Below are 9,517 nucleotides of genomic sequence, written 5' to 3'. Positions count from 1 at the left end.
AGGTTATCTCTGGATGTGTGCAAATGTATGTGCATTCATGTGTGCCTGCGTGGAGATCTGAGGTTGGCTGGTAGGGTGGACCTCTGCGCATAATCACATGTGTGTGCAATCAGAGCCACGTCTGGATTTCTTGGAATGTGGATTGTTTGGGGTGAGTTTATCTCTGGATGTGTGCAAATGTATGTGCATTCATGTGTGCCTGCGTGGAGATCTGAGGTTGGCTGGTAGGGTGGACCTCTGCGCATAATCACATGTGTGTGCAATCAGAGCCACGTCTGGATTTCTTGGAATGTGGATTGTTTGGGGTGAGTTTATCTCTGGATGTGTGCAAATGTATGTGCATTCATGTGTGCCTGCGTGGAGATCTGAGGTTGGCTGGTAGGGTGGACCTCTGCGCATAATCACATGTGTGTGCAATCAGAGCCACGTCTGGATTTCTTGGAATGTGGATTTTTTGGGGTGAGTTTATCTCTGGATGTGTGCAAATGTATGTGCATTCATGTGTGCCTGCGTGGAGATCTGAGGTTGGCTGGTAGGGTGGACCTCTGCGCATAATCACATGTGTGTGCAATCAGAGCCACGTCTGGATTTCTTGGAATGTGGATTGTTTGGGGTTAGTTTATCTCTGGATGTGTGCAAATGTATGTGCATTCATGTGTGCCTGCGTGGAGATCTGAGGTTGGCTGGTAGGGTGGACCTCTGCGCATAATCACATGTGTGTGCAATCAGAGCCACGTCTGGATTTCTTGGAATGTGGATTGTTTGGGGTGAGTTTATCTCTGGATGTGTGCAAATGTATGTGCATTCATGTGTGCCTGCGTGGAGATCTGAGGTTGGCTGGTAGGGTGGACCTCTGCGCATAATCACATGTGTGTGCAATCAGAGCCACGTCTGGATTTCTTGGAATGTGGATTTTTTGGGGTGAGTTTATCTCTGGATGTGTGCAAATGTATGTGCATTCATGTGTGCCTGCATGGAGATCTGAGGTTGGCTGGTAGGGTGGACCTCTGCGCATAATCACATGTGTGTGCAATCAGAGCCACGTCTGGATTTCTTGGAATGTGGGTTCTTTGGGGTGAGTTTATCTCTGGATGTGTGCAAATGTATGTGCATTCATGTGTGCTTGCGTGGAGATCTGAGGTTGGCTGGTAGGGTGGACCTCTGCGCATAATCACATTTGTTTGCAAACATTTCCATGTCTGGATTTCTTGGAATTTGGTTTCTTTTGGGGAGTTTATCTGTGGATGTGTGCAAATGTCCTGTTATCCTGTCTTCCTTCTCTCACCCCAACCGGTCACAGCAGATGGCCGCCCCTCCCTGAGCCTGGTTCTGCCGGAGGTTTCTTCCTGTTACAAGGGAGTTTTTCCTTCCCACTGTTGCCAAAGTGCTTGCTCATAGGGGGTCATATGATTGTTGGGTCTTTCTCCGTATCTATGAAGCGCCTTGAGGCGACTTTTGTTGTGATTTGGTGCTGTATAAATAAAATTGAATTGAATTGAATTGATGTATGTTTATCATGTCTGCCTGCGTGGAGATCTGAGGTTGGCTGGTAGGGTGGACCTCTGCGCATAATCACATGTGTGTGCAAACATTTCCATGTTTGGGTATTGTAACGTTGGGTTGTGTTGCGTGGTTGAGAGGAGGCGGTAAAACACCTAGCAGGTTAGTCGGAAGAACACACACCCACGCTGGTATCGGTAATCCACGGTGGTTCTTTAATACGCCTTCTTCAACAACCATATAAAAGCCCGGCTGAACGGCTGCGGTTTAACAACATAACGCCCAGCGTCCATACAACCCAAGCGTTGCAAACAAAACAAAAAAAAGGTTTAAAGAAGAAAACATAAATCCGTCCCTCGTTAAACACAAGCGTGCAGGCACGTGTCCTCATAATCCCAGACAGAGAGAGCAGTGGCACAAACTGATGACACCATCAACCCTCGACTTGGGTGTCTTATAGAGACACCACACCATTGTGACTGTTACATATTCCCCCCGGGTTAAACAAAGGCTGTCCCCAGCCGAACACAGCAAAGGTATAGTTCAGACTTAACCAGCCTCCATACATGGTCAGCAGGACAAGACATTAAAACCAAAACAGGGAAATGTACAGTTCAAAATTGACAAACTGGCATACATGACAGTGTCCCACATGGTGAATGTCCATTTAAATAAATGTTAAAGAAAGAAAATAAACTCAGGACAGCCAGGACAATTACAGAACGAAATTCCCTCTTTTTCTTACATTGCGTTTCTTCCTTTTACCCAAAAACTGTAACAGTAAGCATGAACATATTACCACAACATGAAAACATTGCCAACATGAATCGTAGAAAACTCAAACAACGGTCCTGTTACAACAGTAGACCACATGAAACACATCAAAAAGCAAACAAGGTCACTTTAGGTCAAATCTGTCAGTATGAAAAGGGTTGGTCCACCTATTGACTGACCAGTCAGCGGTGACTCTAGGAACTCGTCTTGGTCTGAGGTTATAAGAACCTCTAACAGCACACCCATCGTCAGCAGGAGGTGAACTGTTAACCTCTGTCTCCAGAGCAATGTCAGCAGTCTCTTGGAAAGAGTTCTGGTCCACGAAAAGCGGGACAGTGTCAGCATAGTCAAAGTCAGTCTCAGCAGAGGCGTTGCTAAAGACCGCGGGAGTGGTGTCAACAGCGTCACAGTCAATGTCCACTGTGGTGAGACAGTAATTCACATCAGACATCCTCTTGGAGATGCGGTAGGGACCCGTGTAAAGGGGGGCCAACTTAGCAGAAAAGTTGGACGATGCATCTGATTTTGGGTGCGACTTTACTCTGACGAGGTCCCCAACTTCATAAGAGACTGTGCGACGTCTCAGATCATAGTAGTGCTTTTGCCTTTTATGACTCTCTCCGAGCACCAAGCGAGCATGTTCATGAGCATCCCGAAGTAAAGCTCTCAGGTCATCTGAGTGGGACGTTTCAGGGTCGCTCAGTCCCTCCCCGGAGGGCTGAGTGACAAGGTCCAAGGGCGTGTCCAACTCTCGCCCATACAGCATCATGGACGGGCTCAGGCCTGTGCTCTCGTGAGGCGCAGTGCGCAGTGCAAAACAGATCTGGGGAATATATTTGTCCCAAGAGGTGTGTTTATCCCCAACATAGGCTCGAATGGCCATTTTCAAAGTGCGATTTACACGCTCAGTTGCATTCGTTTGAGGATGGTATGCAGTCGTTAGTCTGTGTTCAGTCCCAAGAGTCAACAAAACATGCTCAAAGAGTTCACTGACGAAAGGCGTTCCCCTATCAGAAATAAGGTGGGAGGGAGAACCATGTCGGGCAAAAATGTCAGTAATGAACTTGTTCGCAGCAACTTGAGCAGTGGCTTCTCTCACAGCACTCACCTCGACCCATTTTGAGAAATAGTCCACAAAAACAAGGATATAAGCATTCCCTCTTTGTGTGCGGGGCAGTGGGCCAACATAGTCCACCCCTGTGTACTCCCATGGTCTTTGTGGCTGGATAGGGACCATAAGGCCTGCTGTTTTTCTTTGACTTGGCTTAGTGGTTTGACATGAACAACATGAGACCACATACTTTTTCACGTCAGAGTTCATGTGTGGCCAGAAGAATCTGAGACGCAAGCGTGACAGCGTTTTTGCAATGCCCAGATGTCCGGCTGTAGGATGATCATGGTAATACTTGAGCAGATAACCACGGAGTGTAGTAGGAGCAAACAGTTTAAGCTGCTTGAGTGGGTGGAGACCACATTTCGTTTTTGGGTCGAGGAAATAGAGGAGACCATCATGTACAACATACTTTTCCAGATCTTGATTATCCTCCCCAGTTTGTTGGTCACTCTCCAGCTGATTGAGCAATGAGCCTGTGACTGGGTCCTCAAGCTGCAGTTGACGAACATGCAGGCAGTCTGAAACAATTACAGAAGGCAGAGCACGAAGGTCCATGCTCCCAATCACGGCATAGGGAGGGAGAAGATCAATGGGGGCATCCACATCTGGTAGAGGATTACATGAAAGGGCATCGGGCACCTTATTACGTTCTCCAGGTTTGTGGATAATGCTGAAGTCAAAGTCTTGAAGGCGAAGAGACCACCAAGCAAGCCTGCCAGAGGGGTTTGGTCGAGACATCAACCACTTGAGGCTGCTGTGGTCAGTGTAAATGGTTACGTGCAAGCCTTCGACATAGGGTCGGAAATGTTCCAAGGCCCAGATCACGGCCAGACACTCCTTCTCTGGAGTTGAGTAGGGCTTTTCTGATTTGTGCATAGCACAGCTAGCAAATGCTACAGCAACGTCTTTGCCATCCTCATCTTTCTGCATTAATGCTGCTCCAAGACCAGCATCGCATGCATCAGTGTGAATGATGAATGGACGCAAAAAATCTGGGAACCTGAGGACTGGTGCTGAGGTTATAGAATGTTTCAGAAAGTCCACAGCTGCCTGGCACTTGTCATCTCAGTGACACTGCACGTCCTTTTTAGTGAGGGCGAAGAGTGGCTCTGCATGGCGGGCATAGTCCTGTACAAAGCGGCGATAGTAGCCAGTTAGGCCAAGGAACTGTCGCACCTGCTTTGTTGTGGTCGGCACTCTGAACTCAGTCACAGCTCTCACCTTGTCAGGGTCAGGATGAATGCCAGCCGGCGTAACCCGATAACCAAGGAAGGTGAGTTCTGAAAGGCAGAATTGGCATTTGCTCAGCTTTAAAGAGAGGCCAGCGGACTGAAGCCTACCAAGGACCTCTTTTAAGTCAAGCAGGTGTTGCTCAAAGGTTGGTGATGTGACAACAATGTCATCTAGATACACCGCGCAGGACTTATAAATCAGGCCAGCTAGAACATTGTTCATAAGCCGCTGAAAATTCGCAGGGGCGTTACACAGGCCGAAAGGAAGGACTCTGAACTGAAACAGGCCACAGTGCGTGATAAAAGCAGTCTTTGGTTTAGCTTCTTCAGCAATGGGGACCTGCCAGTAACCTCGAGCGAGGTCTAGTGTCGTGAGAAACTTCCCTCTCAACAGAAAGTCCAGTGATTCATCCACCCGCGGGAGTGGGTAAGAATCCTTCACGGTCAGCTGATTCAGACCACGGAAGTCAACACAGAACCGTGGTTCGCGGGGGGGGGGGGTTTGTTCACAATGACCACAGGGGCTGCCCATGGTCCTGATGCAGGTTCGATGATGTTATCCTGTAGCATTTTTTCCATTTGCTCTTCTATGATTTGCTTTTTAGCTGGTGAGGTGCGGTATGGTGGCAAGTTAACAGGCTTTGCATCCCCAGTTACAATGACATCTTCTGCCAGAGAAGTGCGACCAAGGTGGCCATCAAACAGGTCACCAAAACTATTTAACAACTCCAACAGTTCTTCCCTCTCCTCAGAATCCAAGTTAGCTTCTCCAGCCTTATCATGGAGGGAGAGCTGCGGGGTGTTCTGCAGGGTCATAGTTCCACACTCAAGATCAGCTTCCACAAAGCCATTTTTACCGAGTTCATCAAGACATGGGGGGTTATCGTCCATAATTACAGTTCTTGTTGGAACATGTATTGTTAGTGAAGTGCGAGTCATAAAGTCCATCCCAAGAACAAAGGGGGATGACAGGTCCTGCACTATCACAAACCGCTGATAGACTCGCTTGCCCATAAATCCAATGGTTAACCAGGTTATTCCCAATGGACTGCAGTTAGTGCCATTGGCCAGTCTTATGGGTGGAGAATCCCACGGATTCTTTAATGACTGATTTTGGTTTTTCTCAGACAACAGGTCTGCATTTACTGCTGAAAGAGATGCCCCTGTATCTAGTGTGGCATCCAGAGCTGCCCCATTAAAGTTCACTTTAACTCTGAGAGGGGTGTTCCACGATGCTTGCGAAGTTCCATCTTCAACGTGACTGAGCACTGGTGGCACACTTTGATCTGACAAAGGCGATGAGGGCCGAGTTATTGGCTGGGGGGAGGGTTGCCCCTGTGAAACACTCTCCCCCCCTGAAGTTTCCCTGCCTCCTGCCAGCTGCTCTCGTCTCCCTGACAACGCCAGTTTCATCTGGATCCGCAGCCTGAGTTACTGGATGTTGGTCGGGAGACAGCGTTTGAGGAAGCTCCAGAGCCACCCTGGGAGAGTGTCGAGCTCCCTGAAAATCAGTGGAACAGTTAGGGCACGTACGAGATGTAACACCAGGCATGGCACATTTGAAACAGCGGGGTCCTCCCTCAGCTCTGTTTTTCAGCTGAGCTCGGGAAGGCTGTGAAAGGCTGGTGCCAAGAACAGAATGCAGCTCGTGGGCACGCAGCACTAGATCAATTTTCAAATTCAAATTCAAATTCAAATTCAAATTTTATTTGTCACACACACACAACCATACACAGTATGACATGGGGGTGAAATGCTTGTAGCTGTACAATGCCCGACCATTAAATGACAGAAGAAAAGTTTTACAATATTTACAATTTACTACAAAAATTTACAAATTAACTTAGGAATTTACAGTAAAGAATGTGCAAATAGCAGAAGAGATTATAAAGATAAGGATTATAAATTATAGGAATTATAGGATTATAGGAAATGTGTGGTGGTGCGTGTGGTGACGTGTGTGAGAGTCCAGTCTTATAGTGACGTGTTTGGGAGAGACCAGTCCTACACCTGGTTCAGGCCCCGAATAGCCTGGGGGAAGAAGCTCCTCTTCATTCTCTCTGTTTTGGCCTTAAGGGAGCGGAAGCGCTTCCCAGACCTCAACAGTGAGAAGAGTCCATTGTTGGGATGGGAGAGGTCCATCATAATCTTCCTAGCTTTGGACTTGCACCGCTTGGTGTAGATGGACAGCAGGTCTGGGAGCTCTGATTGAATGATGCGTTCTGCCGAGCGCACCACCCTTTGCAGATCTCGTCTGTCCTGCTTGGTGCTGTTCCCAAACCAGGTGCAGATGTTTGCCGTCAGGACGCTCTCGATGGTGCAGGAGTAGAAGTTCTTGAGCACCTTCAGTGGCAGATGGAAGTCTCTAAGTCTTCTGAGGAAGAAGAGACGCTGACGGGCTTTCTTAACCAGGGTGTTGATGTGACAGGACCATGACAGGTCCTGAGTGATGTGGACACCCAGGTATCGGAAACTGTCCACTCTCTCCACTGGCGTGCCACTGATGATGAGGGGTTTGTAATTCCTCGCCTGCTTTGTAGTGAAGTCCACGATCAGCTCCTTAGTCTTGCTGGTGTTTAGGAGGAGGTTATTCTCCTGGCACCAGGTCTCCAGGTTCCTAATCTCCTCCAGGTAGGCCGTCTCGATGTTGTCGGAGATCAGGCCCACAACAGCAGTGTCGTCAGCAAACTTGACAATGGAGGTGGTGTCGGATGTGGCTACACAGTCATAAGTGTACAGTGAGTACAGCAGGGGGCTTAAAACACAGCCCTGAGGCACTCCAGTGCTGAGTGAGATGGAGGGGGAGACTTGTTTTCCTACCCTCACTGATTGGGGTCTGTCTGTGAGGAAGTTGAGGATCCACTGACACAGTGATGAGCTGAGTCCTAGATCCGTCAACTTGGTGAAAAGCTTAGAGGGAATTATTGTGTTGAATGCTGAACTGTAGTCCACGAACAGCATCCTAACATAATTCCCTCTGCCAGTGTCCAGGTGACTCAGGGATGTGTGGAGCAGGTGAGATATGGCATCGTCTGTGGAACGATTAGTCCGGTAAGCAAACTGAAGTGAGTCGATGGTGGGAGGAAGTGAAGAAGTGATGTGATCTCTCATCAGACTTTCAAAACACTTTATCACAATTGAAGTCAGTGCTACTGGACGGTAGTCATTGTGGCAAGCGGGCTGTTGTTTCTTTGGAACAGGGACAATAATGGACCGTTTGAAGCACGTGGGAACCACAGCTTGGGCCAGGGAGAGGTTGAAGATCTCCGTGAACACCGGTGCTAGTTGATCAGTGCAGGCTCTAAGGACCCGGCCAGGGATTGCATCTGGTCCTGCTGCCTTCCTGGTGTTCACCCTCCTGAAGGTGTTCCTCACGGCATGCTCTGTGATGACGAATGCATTTTCTTCACTGGTGCACTCCGAGCGCGCGCAGCCGTTTGTTGTTTTAATTGCTGTGGCGTCGAAGCGAGCATAAAACGTGTTCAGCTCATCAGCCAGTGAAGCATCTGCATTCATCATTGAAGAAGCTGGTCGTTTATAGTCCGTTATAGTCCGCAGTCCTTTCCACAGGCTCCTAGAGTCGCACTGTCGTAGCTGTGACTCTAGTTTTTCCCCGTAGCTCCGCTTTGCCTTTCGGACCGCGCTGCGCACGTTGTAGGACGCAGCCTTGTATAGGTCCATATTACCGGAGACAAGCCCTTCATTGTAGGCAGCGGTGCGTGATCTCAGAGCGTCGTGGATGTTTTTATCCACCCACGGCTTCTGGTTGGGAAACGTTCGGATGATAGTTCTTTCTGCTGTGTCGTCCGCTAGTTTCCCGATAAATCCCACAACCGCTTCCGTAAACATGTTGATGTCATCAGAGCTGCGCCGAAACATGTCCCAGTCTGCGTCATCCAGTGCGTCCTGCAGCGCGGCCACCGATTGGTCCATCCAGCGAGCGACCTCCCTCCTGATTGGTGGTTGCTGCTTTAGCCTTTGTTTGTAAGCAGGTATGAGGAAGATGGCGGAATGGTCCGATTTTCCAAATGCCGGCAGGGGCTGAGCCTTGTAACAGTTCTTGAACGGGGTGTAGCAGTGGTCTAATGTCCTCGTGCCCCGGGTGGGGCAGTTGATGTGCTGGTGAAGGTTGTGAAATGTCCGTTTGAGATTCACTCTGTTAAAATCTCCCATAACAATGAGTGCGGCATCTTGGTGAAGTGTTTGTTGATGTGTGACAGCCTCATGTAGCTCACATAAGGCAGTGTCCGAGTCCGCGTGAGGCGGAATGTAAACAGTGCAGGCAATGACCGCAGTGAATTCCCGAGGGAGATAGAAAGGGCGACACTTAACGATCAAAAGCTCCAGATTGGGCGAGCAAGAGCGTGTGAGTGGGGAGATGTTTGTGCTGTCGCACCATCTGTTGTTCACCATCAAACATACTCCACCACCTCTTTTCTTCCCCGACTCCATTGTCCTGTCCATGCGGTAAACCATGCGGTCCTTTGTTCTCTCTCAGGATCTCCTTTGGCCAGGTTGGGTCCGGAGTTAAACATGGTGAAATGTTCGTGTATTGCAGACCAATAGAAACCAAAGTGTCTCTACTGTAGAGGATTTGTGTGTTTTGCATGATGCCCATGCAAGATTATCGCAGATATAGCAAAAAGTGACGAAAAAACTGCAAAAAGTGGAGAAGTTAGGGCAGAGCATCCAGCACGGCAGCCGACCTCACCGGCGCCATTTTAAGACCTTACAGGCGTTCCATACAGTGCTACTCTGTACTTCTCCACTGCGTGTTTACAGATGAGCTCAATTTGCTCCTGTTCAGATGGTGGGTTCCTCAGTCTCCTAAATTCACTGAGCATATGGGCAACAAACGTTGGCAGAGGCTCTTCGGGGTGCTGGAAACGGTCCAGGA

At 48.8% G+C, this 9,517-nt stretch overlaps 1 long non-coding RNA gene across 1 annotated transcript; it reads left to right on the top strand.

The window, feature by feature from the left end:
- The first annotated feature begins 6 nt into the window (after nucleotides 1–6).
- On the top strand, nucleotides 7–1,681 carry LOC120736723. The gene is made up of 3 exons (XR_005696592.1): nucleotides 7–1,103; nucleotides 1,357–1,359; nucleotides 1,668–1,681. It is a non-coding gene; the product is annotated as an uncharacterized LOC120736723 (long non-coding RNA).
- The last annotated feature ends 7,836 nt before the right edge of the window (nucleotides 1,682–9,517 follow it).

This window comes from Simochromis diagramma, unplaced genomic scaffold, assembly GCF_900408965.1.
Source record: "Simochromis diagramma unplaced genomic scaffold, fSimDia1.1 OVJJ01000630.1, whole genome shotgun sequence".
Taxonomy (NCBI): domain Eukaryota; kingdom Metazoa; phylum Chordata; class Actinopteri; order Cichliformes; family Cichlidae; genus Simochromis; species Simochromis diagramma.
Note: the sequence above shows the minus strand (reverse complement) of the source record. Positions and strands in the feature narration are given on the sequence as shown.